Raw genomic sequence first — 18,096 nt, forward strand, 5'->3', positions numbered from 1 at the left:
CTTGAGGTACAGGAAGACACTGCTTAATTTGTCATCAGTACAGCTCTCCTATTTCCAAGCCAGCTTCTGCTGGAACTTTGCAAACAGTATAAAACCATACATGGGGGAAGATACGGGACATCAGGAGAAAGAACATCCCTAGGGTGGGAAAGAAGAAGCCTGCAGGAAGGAAGATGGAAGCATGGTAGTTGCTGTGCTACTGTGTCAGAGGGGCACGTAATTAAAAATGTCCATGCCTGCTGTTGTCCCGGTCCTCATGCATCGTTTCTAGCTGGAGCAGCCAAAGAAAAGCTAAATGAGGAAGGAAAGCTGGATGGAACATCCTGGTCACCTCCACATCCGGCATTGTCCTGTATTTCCTTATTAGCCAAATATAACCCCTATTTACTTCGCTGTGGCATTTACTTTGGAATCAGTAGATTCTTTATTTTTCAATTAAAGCAAATCTTGCCAAAGCTATAGGAAAACATACAAGCTACAGAACAAAGGTAATGAGTACTGCCATTATCTATTTATGTAGCAATGATATATTACCACCTCCTAATAATTCACCTGTCTGAAAAAAAGAGCAAAAAGGAAGTAATATTACCAAAACCATAAGGAAACTACTATTTTCTTACAAATATATATGTACATAATACTGCAATCTTTCTTCAGCCTACAAAAGCCTGACATTTACATACATTGTCAAAGGAATAGAAGAAAAAAGCTCTTTTGGTAAAAACAGAGATGCAACTTGTGAACTGAATCACAGCTACCATTTCTGCAGTGTAACATTATTTGAGACTTAAGAATCCAATAAAAGGAATCCAGAATCAGACAATAAAGATTTTTTTGCTTTCTTACCTATTTCTTTTCTGCCCATGACCAACAGAAAATGAATTTTACATTCTGCATCAACCAGCAACTTCTGAGCCTCATTTCAATTTTAAAACTCACAGTTTTCTTCATGAATGAAATATGGCACCTAGTAATACAATCACTACAGTAAGGCTCGAATTTTAGTTCCAATAATACATTGATTAAACTCTGCCCTCGAGATTTTCAGTTTTCAGTATGACAAAGGTTGCTTTGATTATCTCACATCTGCATCATCATCTCTGCATTAGGGCTTAAGTACAGTGCCATGATTTGGAAGGGATGTGGAACCATGCCTGTCATATATTATCTATACACATACGCACAAATTAAAGCCCATTGAGCTGGATTCCCTGGTGCTTCCCTGGAGCTCAGCTGGCATAGCTGCACTGAAAATTGGTCCCATTATCAGGAGACAGACAATCATTTCTTGGCTCTGCCTTCCCTGCCCCCTCCAGTTGTCCTTCATGGGGCTGCTGGCTGCACTGTTTGTGTTCAGCCAGTGCTTTGTTGTGGGGACTGCAGCCTCTGAATTGCTCCTGCCACTTTGCTAACACCCTCGGAAACAAAAGCCTTTGCTGAACAGCATATTGTTGATAATTGGTTTAATTTGGTCTCCCTCTCTCAGCCAGGCTTCCGTGCAACAGTACCATGCAAAGCAAACCTGACCAAGCTCTTTTAACAGCCTACATAGCACAGGAGCTTCATTTCACTTACAAACTCCTTAGCTGGAAGCTTAGCACAAATTAGCATACATACTAACAGGTTACAGTGCAAGGAAGTGCTGTCTTTACAGGGCAGATCTAACATCTTCCAGAAGATGGCAGACCTTGGGTTTTGGGCCAACAGCTACCTAGCAAATGATGTGCAGCTGTAGTTTGGACACACTTACATAAACACCTGTGAAAGCCCAATATAAAAGACAAGCAAAGAGGGTGTAAACCCTCTGGAAATACTGGCTACCCACTAGGCAGAATCCCTGCAGCTCTTCTGCAGCATTTTGAAAGCCTTTCTGCTAAGCGTGTTCATACAGCCTTGATAGCAAGGTTCTTGTGTGACGTTCACTTTACTTCATCTTTGTTGCTGTGTTAACCTGCGCTAGTTAGCTTTGGTCAACTGATTTAAGTTAAAACTCAGACTTCCTAACCGTGTTTCGCGATGTTGACAGGTCCTATATCACACTTAGCAGCCATTAGCTACAGGGTTTCCATGTCACAGCTACATCCTAGGCTGAACAAAACGTGATTGATAGATTGAACAATGTGAAAAGACACACAGGTTGGCAGACACATGGTAAGGATACAGACAACCTGACGGGTCCAAATTCATTATTGGTGCAGATACAGAGGCAGCTCTCTGTCCATGGGGTTATGCAAGAACATGGGCTGAAGTGAGCCTTATTTCAGCGGGGAAAAATCAAGGCAGTATTTGCAAACCCTTGATGGCATCAGCTAAAATGAGTAGAGACCATAGTTCATATTACAATGTTAGTCATGAAAACCTGTGAAAGTTTACAAATCTTCAGACATGGGAAAAAAATAATAATATTCACCTTCTCTGGAAAATATCAGAGAAACAAAATTCCAGCAAAAGGGTGGAAGTGCAGAATAAAGCTGGTCTAGACTTGAATCAAGACTGTTTTCAAGTACGTTAGAGATCCAATCTCAATGTTTTGCAAAACTCATTTCAGGCATTGATTGTGTGAGCTGCAGGCAAGAGCCCATTTCCTCTATGCTGAGTGCAACTAGTAACAGCTGTAAAATGGTGCTGGCTGCCTGACAGGGCATAATACTTTTATCCTCTGACCTTTCTGAGAAAAGGAGCAAGGTTGGCAGGGATGCACACTAGCACATTTTTTCCATCATTTAACATTATCCTGGTGCAACTAATTATTATACTGTAAATGCAATTTTTATGTTTATGTTTATAATTTCTCAAAATTATAAACACTTTCTGCTGCTGACTTTGTAAATACATGCACTTTAAAAATATCTTGTTTGTAATTCAGTCTTCTTATAAGAATAATATTTTGCATGCTATGTTATCTGTAATACCAGAAGTAGACATTAGAGTTTGACATTCTTGGTCTGCGTGTCCTGTGCAACGAACAGTCTCACTACAAGATACATGGCCTACTTGCCAAACCTACCTGCAAGTGAGGAGAAAAAAATCTCTCAGATTTGGAAGTTTAAATTAGGTGCCCCAATAAAATATCCTGCTTTCAAAGGCACCCAGCATTTTCAGATGAAAAGCAAACCAAACAAAAAAACAAGTCTTTTTCGTTGACTGCCTGAATATGGTTTATATCTCAATTAGACAATCAAATTTGAATTAAGATGTTTCCTTCCATTTTGAAAACGTTGTTCATCTGACCACACTTGTAATGGCAAATAGCTCAAGCCACTGAAATCAAAGGGCAGGCTAATTGTATGAGGTTAACGCATGCAAAGGACTTGACTTTACAAGTTCTTCATATACTAAACTCCCACTGCCTGCAGAATCAGGGCATTACATGGAGATCCAAGACCTTCCTAGTTCTTTCAGTTCTTTTTTTTCATGGTGAAAGAGCTAGGTTGCCATCTGGCACTGGCTTGCAGCAGCTGCACAAAATAAACTTAAGCAAACATATTGGCACAGGTGTGATTAACAGTTAGAGGGGGACAAGTACTGCATTATAATTTATTTAAACAAAAGCTTGTGGAGACTCTGGATCTCTGAGTACACCGTTTCAGATCTAGAATTAATTATTTAACCTCAATGGTCTGGAGAAGGCTTTATCCAAATCACTGCCTCCCAGCATATTTTGGGTTAAACTTCAAAGATTACGCTTCTTCCTTTGAACTACACATAGTCCAGTCAATGTGTGTATACACACACACACACACATATCACTAAAAAAGCTCTTTTGATAAGTTCAGTAAAACACTTTGATTTTTAAACTTTACTTGAATTTACTAGAACTTTAAAGCTGCCTCCCCCCCAAGCCTTTCTGCTTAATTTGAAATAATTTGGCTTAATTATGCAACTGAAGAAATAAACTTATTTGCTCACAAGAAAGCAATTAACAGCTTGCAAGTTGGAAAAGGTATTTTAGTGGCCTTAGAAAGATGGGCAGATTTTAAAGTACAGTCCTGTTGTCCACAAAAGCAACTGAGATCTTCGCAGATATTTCCAGGTATCTCTTTCCTCCAGTGGAGGAAAAGACAGTTTTTGCTTTACGTCACATAAGTATGTTCTTTCTAGGCACCAGATGAGGAATTTTTATCCCATGGAACTGAAATCTATAGCTCTTTTAAAGCCTAGCTACTTGTGACTTGCTTGCAGAGAATGACCATGTTAATTTGACTGTGGTGAACATGTGACATTCTAGGAAGTGGTTTTCAAATCCTCAGTTTCCACAAGGCCAAACAATTCAACTTAGCTGAGTCCTTTAAGCCCAGACAGCAGACTGAGTCCTTTCAGATGAAAGCACAGGCTGCTTAGATTTGAGACCGGACAGGAAGGCAGAGAATGCTGCTCCATGTGTGTGGTTGTGTGTTTAGACAGGGCTACCAACTCTTCTCCTTTCATCTCTCACCCTGCTGCTTTGGAGACTAAACTACTGCAACTGCACACACAGAGTGACTGTTGCCTGTGATTCTTGTGCAGAGCAGCCCTGTTCTGTATGCACAACGAGACCATTACCCCAGGCACCTCAGATTCTATTCACCTGTGGTAACTGACACCTTTTAGACACATGGGGTTACTGAGCTTACTCAGAGCACGTACGTATGTTCTTGAGCACCAAGCCTGGAGTACTCTCAACATGCACGAGGCCTAATGCCCATCCACAATCAACATCACAAGTGCACCAAGCTCCACAAGTTCCTACTGCACTGTTGAACAGAAACATGAGCAAGCATGTTAGCTGGGTCTGTCCTGGGTGTCCAAGTAATCTATGATGCCTGTAGAAAATGCTGCCAGAAGCGCTGTGGGTCAGGGTTTCCCTGCTAACAATGATCAGAAGAAAATGGAGCATCTCTGAGCAGGTCTTGCTTCCCAGACATTTGCGTCAGATTGTGATAATCCCGATTCAGGAGACAGTAACTTTCAGTTTGATTATGAGCCACATAAAGTTCAGTGAGATCCTCTCTTATTAGCCTCAGTCCTTTCCTATCAGCTGCTGCCAGGCAAGAGGAGTGGAAACAGAACAGTATGCAGAAACCAGCTCTATGGCATCTGGGAGCTTTCCTCCTCCAGAGGAATTCCATACTGGCCATTTTCAAGCAAAATTTAATCCTCTGCATCAACTGAAAAATGAAATCTGATAAATTAGAGACAGTTGGTGATGAGAGACAGAACCTGGGACCTCTCTGCAAGCTGTTCCTCAGCTGCACAGTCCCTCTCTCCAGCCATAACCTTCTGGATCCATAAGATCTCCAAGCAGGTTTCAACCAAGGTCCAGAGGGATATGCGGATTTGTACACACCATGTGGTCAGTTGAATGACATCCAATCAAGGAATCAACAGGTATTGGCTTTTCCAGAACCAGTGGGAGGCATAAGGCATGCCAAAGGTGAGTCAGTTAGCAAAAATCGTAACAGAAATCATAACATATGTAACAGTAACACACACCAAGGCCAGTTTGCTGTGCTACCACAACAGTGTGTTAATCTAGAGACTCTAACAAACAGCCAGCCTTTGCAAAAACAAAACAAAACATAACACCAAAAAACAACCACTTAAGACTCATACCAAACCAAGAGAAATGCCAGTTACATTCTTACAGCTAGTGTCCAAATTACTGATCACGTTTCATCATGAAGAAACATGTTACTATTGCCTGAGGCAAGCATAAAATCTTATAAGGAACCAAATGGGAACAAATGAGATATTAAGCCTGAACTCGAAAAGCAACATTCCAGGTCCTGCCATATTTTTTGGTGAGGCATGTATTAGGAAGGCAGATTATTCTGTAAAATTTGTTACTTTTCCGTGAAATTTATCTAGCTGTAGCAAAGTACCACCCAGAAGATCAGGACAGGATTTACCTCTCTGGCCTTTGAAGGACAGGTAGGGTAGCCCAGGTCAATATACTGAGGAAGGCAGCTCATGGTCTCTCTTGACTTTGTTTGTTTTGGTAGAGAGGGTTGAGCTCTCTACCATCCCAGAGAGGAATGAGGTATATATATTCACACGTATATATCTTTGCGAGTATCGGGAGATGGGATAAATTGATAAATACCAGAGGCAGAAATAAAGTGAAGCAATTTTAAAGGTGTGTTAACACAATGCTCACAAGACTTTCTTTGAAAGCATATGTTGTACAGGAACATGGTACTTATTCTTAGCCCAGGAAAAATTTCATCTGTGGTACGAGCTCCTATTATCAATGAGTAGTGAAGTATAGCGGCATTTTATTCACTAGCTCATAGATTCTAATAAAACAACCTAAATCATTCTTACGGTGAAGGCAGATAGTCATCACAGCTACAGTAATATTGTTTCTCTGTTTTGTAAAAGAAGAGACGAAGTATCCTCAGCTTTTGTGAGAGCAGTGAACTAAATTGCTGAGGGACCACAAACTAGCAGCATGTCTAGGATTGAATTCATTACACACACCTTCATTCACTCTAGAAGGTCCCTAGGCAACTCTTACATCTCCTTCCTACCCATGGTGTGAGATCAGTGTATTTCTCTCCTTCTTGTCATATTTCTCTCAGCAGTGTTGTTTCTTTCCTGTCTGAGGGTAAGTCATTCACAGTGTTACCACATAAAATTCTGAACACAGGTGAGTTAAGAGTCCTATAAGCCACCCATCAAAGCCAGGTTTTTGCTCTGCAGACATTTGTGGAAGTGCTTGAAGCTGTGACTGCCTGACTCTTGTTTTCAGTCTCTAATGCCCAAATCATTACAGTTCTGCCCACTGATGCCTAAAACATTCTCTAAAACATTTGCATTGATTGCACATAGCTTTTAGAAAGTAATACATCCAGGCTGACAGACAGATGAGATTAACTATGTGGCCTCACAGCTTTGACCAGCAAACAAAATAGAGGCATCATAGCAAAGCCTAGTTATAATTAGCTTGCCATTTGAAGCTTCCCAATCAGCATTTATATACAGTGTCATTTTCTCATCCTCCTCAGTGCTGAACAGGAACAGAACAGACAGATGTAAAAAAAATACTGCTTAGGAGCCACTTGCCTGACGTGCAGCAAGCACACATTCTTGTACTTTGCAAGCAGATGTGTCAATTCTCATGCATAAAACTCATTTAGTCCGACTTCTGTCTCAATTTATCACAGTGGCTCCAGCAGCTCAACTATTTCAAATCAGTGGTCCTGAAGCAGAGGGGAGGTGGTTGCACTGTAAAGCAGCAAAGGCTGTGCCCTCCATTAGGTTTCCTCCTTCTTTTCCCTCCAATACACAAGCAAAAAGGACCCATCTTCAAAAAGAATCATAGAATGGTAGGGTTTGGAAGGGACTTCTGGAGATCATTGAGTCCAACCCCCCTGCCTAGGGGCAGATCACACAGAAACGTGTCCAGATGAGTCTTGAAAGTCTCTCGAGGAGACTCCACAACCTCTCTGGGCAGCCTGTTCCAGTGCTCTGTCACCCTTACAGTAAAGAAGTTTTTCCTCAGGTTGTGGTGGAACTTCCTGTGTTCCAGTTTGTGTCTGTTGCCCCTCATCCTGACACAGGTCACCACTGAAAAGAGATTGGCCCCTTAGTCTTGATGCTCACCTTTCAGTTGTTTGTAAACATTACTAAGATTCCCCTCTCAGTCTTCTCCAGACTGAGAAGCCCCAGGTCTCTCAGCCTTTCCTCATAATACAGACATTCCAGTCCCTTAATCACCCTTGTAGCCCATCACTGGACTCTCTCTAGAATATCTATGTCCCTCTTGAACGGGGGAGCCCAGAACTGGACACAATACTTCAGATTGGTATCACTAGGACAGAGTAGAGGGGGAGGAGAAACTTCCTTGACCCACTAGACAGACTCTTCTTAATGCACTCCAGGATACCATTTGCCTTCATGGCCACAAGGGCACATTGCTGTCCCACAGATAACTTAACTGTCCACCAGAATTCCAAGGTCCTTCTCCATGGAGCTGCAGTCCAGCTGGTCAACCCCTAATCTGAAGATCTGAAGATGCTGAATAAAACTGGACTCACTAGTGTCCTCTGGGGAACTCCACTAGTTACAGGTCTCCATCTGGACTTGGCACCATGATCACGACCCTCTGAGTTCTATCATTTAGCCAGTTCTCAATCCATCTCACTGTCCACTCTTTTAACTCGCACTTCCTGAGCTTATTCACGAGAACGTTATGGGAGACAGTGTCAAAAGCCTTGCTAAGGTCAAGGTGGACAACACCCACTGCTCTCCCTGCACCTATCCATTCTGTCACAACATCACAAAAAGCTATCAGATTAGTCAAACATTATTTCGCCTTGGTAAATCCATGCTGGCTACTCCTGATAATCTTCTTCCCTTCCCTGTGCTTAGAGATGACCTCCAAAATGAGCTGCTCTGTCATTTTTCCAGAGATGGAGGTGAGGCTGACTGGTCTGTAGTTTCCTGAATCTTCCTTCTTGCCCTTTTTAAAGACTGGAGTGATATTGGCTTTCTTCCAGTCCTCAGCCACCTTTCCTTTTTTCCATGATTTTCCAGAAATGATGGAGAGTGGTAGAGCAACAACACCAGCCAGCACTCTCAGCACTCATGGGTGCATCCCATTGGGGCCCGTGGATTTGTGCCTGTTAAGTTTACCCAAATTGTCTCTAACCCAATCCTCATTCACCAGTCTTCCTTCCTCCAGGCTTTCTCTCTTACATCTAGGGTCTGGGGTTCAAGAGGGCTGGTCTTAGGAGTTAAGACTGAAGGAAAGAAGGCATTCAGCAACTCTGCCTTCTCTGCATCCTATGTTACCAGGGCTCCTACCTCATTCAGCAGTGGGCCCAAGTTTTCCCTATTTTTCCTTTTACCACTGATGTATCTGAAGAAGTCTTTCTTGTTCTCTTTCACTTCCTTTGCCAGATTTAATTTTAAGAGGACTCTGGCCTTCCTTATTGCATTCCTACATACCCTGACAACGTTCCTGTAGTTCTCCCAAGTGACCAGTCCCTCTTTCCACATACTGTGAACTTCTTTCTTCCACATGACAAGAGAAGCTCTCTAGGGTTGAAGTCTTCCCCTGCAGTACCTCTTGATCACAAAATATGACATTGCTGAGGAAAGACACATAACCCAAAGAGGTGTGCCTTCACAGTACAAGCCAGTGCCTGCAGCTTCACATGATGAACAAGATTAAAATAATCAAGGCTATAGACAGAGTGCTCTAATTTCCCATGCAACTCAGGACAAAGACCTGAGGCTGAGGCAACTCCATCTCTCATTAATCTAAAAAACCAAGAGATTATTTTCAAACTTAAAATGTGCATTAAGAAAATAAAATACCCAAGGGATAGGGCTCTGTCTGCTTAGCCATGCTGAACAGGAGCTGAAGGTACCGGTTCTGCAAGAGGCATCCTCAGCCCCTGCTGACTGATGTGACTCTGTGGCACTTCAGGTATTGTGGAGTGGTTCCTGTTTCGTTCTGTGAATCTAGACTGACACAGGGCACTTATCTCAGCTTAGTCATCACAAAAAGACTACAGCTACTTGTAAGATTGTTGCATACTGCGACAAATTAACACAGAAAAATGTGAAACACAGGTTACACCTTTGTAAACATTGCTCATAAATCAGAAGCTAGATCTCTCACCCAGCTAAATCTTGACATCTACTTGGTTTTACTCCTTCTAGATGAAATAAAACACTGCCAAGTCTTGAAATGTGGATCCAGCATGCAGATGTGAGGAATTCAGATTCTAATCGCTAACCAGCAGCCCCAAGACTCATTATAACTAGGTTTAACAGTGACCCCTAGTGTTGTGCAACATCTTTGCTTTGTGTGGGGTGTTAGGCAAAGAATATCAAATAAACCAGACTAAAATAAACCCAAACTAAAATAAATACATTATAATGCAGGGCTGTATCAATGCTCAGTCTGGCAAGGGTCCATAACAATCCACCCGAGAGAGCAACACTATGTTGCTGTGTATAGATGAGCCTTTTCTCTTTAGCCTTAGTACTGCATCGACCAAGTTCCCAGTGTCTGGCTGAGGACTGGAGGATTATTTCACAGTTTATAAAAAATGAAGATCAAGGAAAAAAAATACACCAAAAACTTCCATTGGCGTATGTTATGGAGATCTATATGACAAACTTGTCAATAGCATTTTATTTTAACAACTTCTCACTAAAGGAATTATATTCTTTTTGCAGTAGAGCCTATTGTTACAAATTTGATTTATATTTGGCCTTATATTAATATGTTTACATTATTTACATAATGCAAAATGTCGTGGCATATCTATTTTGGCAGTAGTTTGGATCTACATTTGGGAATTTCAAAGGATATTAAACGCTGGCTGGCTATTTCTGAGGAAAGCTGTGTGAGACTGCCAAAAAGGGAGAGACTGAGCCATAGCTGAAGACTGGAGCAGGAGGGGAAAGGGCAAGGAGAAATGAATCTGGAAGTAAGTAGAAGAGAAACTCCAGATTCTATGCATAACAGCTGCATAAGTAAATATACTTCGAAAAATGAAGCTAGAGAAGACAGTGAACTTTATGACATTAATGGTTCTACAGATAACAAAAAAGTCAGAATGGATACAAGTTTCCAATCACTACAGCTAACTCTGCAAACCCAGATTAAACTGCATGTAGCCATAATCACATATAAAGTGTCTAGTTTGACTTGAATTTACACAGAGAATTCCATCAGCAAACCTGAAACACAACAATGAATAAATAAATAAATAAATTCATGAAATACTGAAAAAGCATTTAAAAAAAAAAAGAAAAACAAAAAAAAAGAAAAACTGTCAAAACAAGACCTATACTTCCTTGTTTTGGTGGGGATTTTTGGTGATATTTTTGTTTGGTTGTTCTTGGGTTTTTTTACACTTTGGTATTTATATAGCAATTTGGATCAACAGAACAGTTAATGATAAAAAGCATTTTAAAAAAATCCTTAACTAATACAAATTTTCACACATTTAGTAGACCTACAGTGGAAAATTAGCTACAAATGCCATCCTGCTTTACAGAGGAAAAGGGAGGGAAAAAGGGGGGGGGGAAGGGAGGGAAACGGGGAGGGAGATACGCAATAATGTCTATGAAGAAGAAAAGCGTATTAACTCTGCAGATAACTATTTAAAGCTCAAAACACCTCTTAATCTCCCAGTGTCATTTCCCACTTAGATTAAGGATCAATTCGTAAGTTTTCAGGTGTTTTAAAGAGAGCGGAGGTTCACTGACAAGAGAAACGCATCAGTTTATTCGAGACTTGTACAATGACACTAGAGGGCAGGAGAGCAGCTTTTAAACCAGTCTTGCAATTTCAACTGGTAATCTTCATCTGGCTCAAGGTGTGCTGAGGAACTCGCCTTTGGTAAGGCAGCCAAATGGAAATAACATATTTCTATTCTTACAGACTACTTACATCTGCTAAAAGTGTAATGAATTTTATTCCCACGTACTAGCACACGCAAACTGAGTTGAAGAAATTAGTTTGCTATGAAATATCCTTTCACTAACACTAGTTTTAAATATAAACCAGCATCCCACCACCCATGTGCTGAGGACCATCAGGTTTTGCTCTCACAACTGATTTCCTTGGTGCAGATAGTAAAAATGAACAGTCTCTCCTGACTGGTGTACAAGGAAGATGTGATCTTATTTAACCACAGTGAGAATTAGCATATTTGACTGAAAATAGTATTTCACAGAATCACAAATGGGTTGAGGTCGACAGGCATCTCTGGAGGTTATCTGGTCCAACCCTCAGCCCAAGTAGGGCCACTGAGAGCCCAGGACCATGTCCAGACAGCTGTGGAATATCTCCAGGTATGCAGGGTCCACAATCTCACTGGGCAACCTGTGCCAATGCTTGGTTACCCTCACAGTAAGAAAGTGTTTCCTGATGTTCAGATAGACACTTCTGTGTTTCAGTTTGTGCCCATTGCCTCTGGTCCTGCCACCGGGCACCAGTGACCATGGTATCTATTTATTTATAAGGTGCAGAGATGTGCACAACTGCTTGTCACATCAGAGCATTTTTGAATCTGCAAGTTGGCACTAAAACAAGTAAACTAAAACCAGTTTGGAACCTCAGGTTAGGAACTTTCGCAGTAGCCAGTGCTGTCTTGAAATGTGAATGCATAGGGGCCCCCTGAACAAATCACAGACTCAAGATCCAGTCACAAGAAAAAGCATGCTCAGTTCTCACTCCTAAACAACACAAGTGTCTAGGGATGCAAAATGAAGAGGAGATTCACACCACGAGCACAGATCTGTCAAAATGCAAATGTGATTATGCAAAATGTCAAATGCACCTGCAAGAACAGTTGTTGGGGTCTATCTAATATTTAGGTAACGTGTGAGTTTTTGTCTACTTGTCGTGGGAACATGTTCTTTATTTTTCTTTTTTTTTTCTTTTTTATTTTTTTGCTGAAAAGTTTTCATTAAATGGTGAAGTGTTCCTCTCGCATGTATGCTGATGTATGGTTCAGTACACAAGGTTCAGTATAAGGACTGTTAATTAATTAAAGCAGGAAGCTAAATAAATAAAAATAAACTTTGGTAGGAGATTCAAAGAATTAACTTGAACATCTTAGTCTAGTTGATGATGAGTTAAAAATACTTTTTGCATCCTCTGAAATGAAGTTCTCATCCACTTCAGCAGAACAACAAAACTGTACAAGAAAACAGAATCTTCATATATCTTTATCTTCATGTGTTTGAAAATCTGTAAGCTTCAGACAAACAGCAATGATAGGAATTAAAATACAACCTTCAGAAGGTAATGATATTGGTAGCAAGAAACATGGGGAGGGGAAAAAATGCAACAAAAACTAATTCCAAAGGTGCTACAAAACTGCTTTTCAAGGAAACCAAAGTTGATGCATACATACTTACATTTATTTTAGCTACTTTCTATTTTGTGTGTATTGTATCTCACACAACCATTGCTGTAATTTCTTTATGAAACTGAAGGATTTAAGTGCAAAAGGATAACGTCTTGGTGTAAGAAGGCTGCTTCTGTCTGGTACAGTGACCTGAGAAAAGTAAAAGTTGTTTTCTGCACATGATTGTTTCAAAAACTGCATCTTGGTAACAGAATAATCAACGTCCATGTGTATTTAAGAAGAAATGCCAACAAACTGGATTTCACGTTAGCTAACTAGAAGACACACCATGGATTTTCTTGTCCATGCTGGAGATGAGCTGCAGGGGTGAGCAGTCCTCTTCACAGTTAAGGGAGAGAAGTAACGAGCTGTACAGCTGCTCAAGCTGCAGTCCACATAGTACGGGTGAGGTCTCATAATCCACAGATAAAGTTTTCACATTACTTGCTACTTCACTGCCCCAAAGTCTAGAGAGCAAGCTCTTAACCAAGCAGACATGTTCCTTTAAGTCACAGTGTGCACATTTCAAGTAAGCATCTGAATTTTTACTTCAAATGAAATGTCAGACTGATTGAAAATATGCCCCAAGCCCCAGAGTTCTTCCATTGTCAGAGCACGTGTATGTGGCATTAGTTAGGGTTCACATGCGTGTTCTGGTCTGCTTCCTCCCTTCTCTCTGCATCCAGCTGTCTCTCTGCTTTCTACCCCCATACCTGCACTGTGTCACTCAGATCTACTGTTATGGCATGGAAAATAATTTTCGTTTCCAGGTTGCTCTGCTACAGCCCTGAGCATGAAAACATACACAGCTGAGCTACCCCTCCACATCTTTCAGTTCTGGATAATGGAAGGATAGAGAGGGAGAAGATAATTTTTAAAGGTCAAGCCACTAAGTCCTGCTACAAGGACTCCAGGGAACCTAGATACTCTGTGTGCATATAGGCATACAGGACAGGATTAATCTCCCTAAACATGGGCACTGGCTGTCAATGCAGGTATTGCTGTGATTCCATCCAGTCTCCCAATCACAGATCAGGAAAGCAAGGATCTTCAGCGGACTTCTCCCATGCAGAGGGCACAGATACTCCACAGTAACTCAGTTAATGCTCAAATTTATTTCCACTCCTACATGTGGAGAAGTGAATCGAGGTCCTAGAGTAGACTCCATTTGATATTAAGACACGTACATTTGTGTAACTACGAGATAGGTGTTTAAGGTCTCATTCTAGTCAGTAGAAATCTAATTAACACAATCAATGGCATCCAGAGGGTCAGTCAGCTCCCCCTAATACAGACATCTACGTCTAGTCAGCTGAACTGTTGCTTTTTCTCCACTGACAATAGAAACTTCCAGGAAAATGGCAAAATCTAAACAGATGGCAAAGCAAGAGCATCTCATCTGCCTCTTGGTATATCTAGCCTGGCTCATCACCTTTACTATTTTTTGACTACAGCTACCTAGACACTGCAGGCGAGGAGGCACATTGCTTTGTATACTGGTCAACATAACCCATTCAGGTGCTTCTCAAGAGAAATATAAGGGATCTAATATTGAAAAGAAAATATTAATGAAGCAGAGAATAACTCCTGGGGCTAAGTTTCACTTCTACACTTACTCATATAATTTATTTAAACTTAAATGAAGAACAGCCTAATTGTAGTCAGAAGCATAGATTTGTAACAAAAGTTGCCTGTTGTGGTGCAAATATTTACATATTTTCCTGTGTTAAAATTTATCCTGAAGGCTTTACATTTTATTGTGAGCAGCAAGAAGAACTGAAAGAAAATTGTATTTTCTTAATTTCCTTAAAACTGGTTTCTCTTTGTTGGCTTCTATGCAAGGATTAAACATCCTTAAACTCACCCTTGGCTCCTCCAACAGCCATAATGGAGTAATGCTACACGTATGAAAGAGGTAACTCAGCTTGAAGGAGGCCACTCTTCTAAAATTAAACTCTTGGAAAAAACGAAGCCAAATGTGATCTGGGTGAGTCTGATATAATCAATGGGACTCACTCATCATCACTGCAGTAAATCAAAAGCTGCTGCGGAGATTAAATATAAATAGGAAGATTATTTATTTTAGGGGGAAAACAAACACACAACAACAACAAAAACAGCAACAGGTTTTTATCACCTAGATAACCACAGGAAGAAGTGTTCTACAAGCAGCAGGCCCAACAAAGGCCGATTTCATATAGGCTGAGCCATGCACCACTACAAAGTATTTGCCAAGCCCCAGCTTCCCTTCTTCCACAATTTCTTTGGTCCCTGTCCTCCTAGGTACTTCAAGCCTCCTGTCACATTCTCCAATTTCAATCCTGAGCCATATACACTATCACTGGACTCCTGGCAAACCAAATGGAGCAGTTAACTGTTTAACTCAAGGTGGGGGTGGGGGACGGAGGGGAAGGGGGACAAAAGGGACACTCATCCAGGTCTGTTATCTTGCCCCTTTCACAAAACTTGCAGGAACTCACTTTGCTATTGGAGACCTCTATTTGCCTTTCAAACTTGCTTGATGATGACTAACAGGATGGAAGACATTGTGGAAAAGGCAGGACTGATTTACAGTGCAGTTGTGCAAGCCAAGCTACAGTATGAGAGACAAAACTTAAAGACACTAATTTTAATTGTATATTGCTTTCTTGACAGCTTAGGTAGTGCATGGTGGGCAATCAAATAATGGAAGATTGGATATAGAAACTACAGTCACACTATTGAGCCTAAAAGTGGGTGAGGTTATACTATTTCTATATGAAAAAGCAAAAATTCTGCAGGATAACTGAAGAACACTTTTGGGAGACAAGACAAAGACAATTGCTTCACTTCCCATCCTTCTCTACCTCTGTGTAGGCCATGGATGCTCCTGATTTGATTGAGTTGTTTCCATTTTCCGATTGACTTTTTTTAGACCCATTAAAAAAACAACAAACCAACAAACGAGCGATAAAACCAAAAAAAGCAAAAAAGCAAAACAAACCAAACACAAACTTTTTTCCATCTCCCTGCCACAAAGCTTAGCAATTCTGCAGACAGCAGAGAGGAGTCACACCACAGAAGCAATTAAAATACGCTGCTTTTGTGAAGTGGGGGTTGCCAAGGTTTGCACCCTGGCAGGTCTGCAGTAGTTACACTCAAGGTTGGAGTGTAACTCAGGAGTCCACACGGGTGTGGGGTTGCAGAGATCACAAGGAAAAGCTTCACTCTTATTTTCCACTTATGTGGACAAAACAGCTGAGTTAGGAGCCACCTCTGAAGCTTTCCCAGAAAGATCAACATGTTTCGGGGAACCTTTCACACGTCTACACATGCCTCTGTTTCAGAGGCCTCATACAGTTACAATACTCAAGCCAGAAACAACAAGTGACTTAGAAACAATCACTTAAAAGCAGCAGAAGGAAGCTGGGTGCTAGCACCAGCATACAGTACCTATAGGTATTTTTAGAATGAAAGACAGATAGATCTCAACGTAGATAAAAATAACTTGCACGAAGTGAGAAAGTTTTAGTATGACTGCAGAGCCCTCCCCTTCCTCTCAAGATTTGAGCTACTAGACTATAAATTGGTAAAGCAGTTTGCTTTAACTGACTATACTTTCACAACTTTTAAGTACTATTAGCGAAGCAGTAGATATATCAACACTACTTAACCCTTAGAGTGGTTCTACTTGTTACTAGTTTTGAACTTGAAATATAAACTTATATATTATTTAAAACTAGTTAAAATTCAATTTTCCCCTGTTCGTACCTAAAATGATCTTTAAGCCCCATCTACCAGTTCACAAAGACCTTGCTGTTCACAGCGCTGTGCATCAGCCTCATCTATTTGCCCATACACATCACTCTCAGTGAAGGAGCAAAACTTTGGAGACTATCCATGCTCTCTTTGAATGATCAGCCACTTCAGAAGATCTTCAGTTCACCATTTTTCAGAGCTCCATCCCCAGAAATATCTTGCTCGGGTGAGCTAAGTTTTCAGGAGAACACAAGAAAGCAGCACATAACATACAGGCATTAGGGAGCAACCTGAGGTGATGTACTCTGATAACTTAAGAGCTATATAGATGCTAACAAAGTAATAACACACTCTATGTGCATTTCCATGCCTTGTTCTCCTCACCTTTGTAGAGCATTCCATAGGCCCCTCCAAGATCCTGCAGCTCATAAGGCTTCTCAGCGCTCCAGACCAGCTCCCTGTGACTACGGCAGCTCTTAACGGCCCATCCCCAGCAAGAGCGTTTTCTTCTCTTCCAACCCCCACACTTCCTGTGCATTTTTTTTTTCTTCCCCAGCCAAGACTTTTATCTCAGAGCTTAGCACCATCTTCTAAGTTTTTGTCCATTTGTTCATTTATTTATTTATTTATTTTTATCCTGCATTTGCTAATGTTTAAAGCTTGGTCCTCTACTGAGCTATTTAGAACTATCTTGTTCTTCTCTGGGTTGCTCCAGTTTGCTGCCCTGATAACTGGAAGCTGAATAGAAGCCATTGAGCCCTGGTGAGTTACCATTGCACCTGGTCTATGGGGTGATGTGCTACTTACAAGCAAACTGCAGGCTCCACCACTCAGCATTTTCTAATTAGTACCAAAACCTCACTCAAACAACTTCTATTGTACGTAGAGAGATCCACAAACTGACAAATACCTATGTTATTAACTGCACTAATTTCAAAGAGGTTTCAAACCAGCAGGTACAGTGAGTGGTAGCACCCATGACAAGCCACAGGTTTCACAGGGCTGAAGGTACAGAAGCTTGATTGCATCCTCTCTTCTGCTGCAGTGTGGTTGGGTGGCCACAGAAGCTATTTAGACACCTGAAGGTGCCTTCAGAAAAGCTGAACATGATGATAGTGCAGATTAGATAGCGCCGCTGGGTCTCAAGAACCCACTAACAAAAAGGTGTCTTCCTTCATTCCATGAGATGATGGAAATATGAACAAGGATTTTGTTTTTCTCAAGACTTAGTTACTGAAAGGGGGAAAAGCAGCAGACCTATGCATGCAGTTGACTGAAAAAAAAGCAAAATAAGTCTGTTTTACTGCAGGGATAAAAGGAGTATCTGACACCTGCAGTGCTCAGCACTGCCAGAGAGGAAACAGTCCCAAAGGGTGACACAGTGTGAGGGGAGAATCCAACCTAATCAATAACTGGTAAAACCCCTGAAGTTTCACAGTTTTACATCAGAGTGCAGCTACTGCAAATGGACTGAGAGAAGGCAGATGGATCCTATTTT

Source organism: Apus apus, chromosome 1 (assembly GCF_020740795.1).
Source record: "Apus apus isolate bApuApu2 chromosome 1, bApuApu2.pri.cur, whole genome shotgun sequence".
NCBI lineage: Eukaryota > Metazoa > Chordata > Aves > Apodiformes > Apodidae > Apus > Apus apus.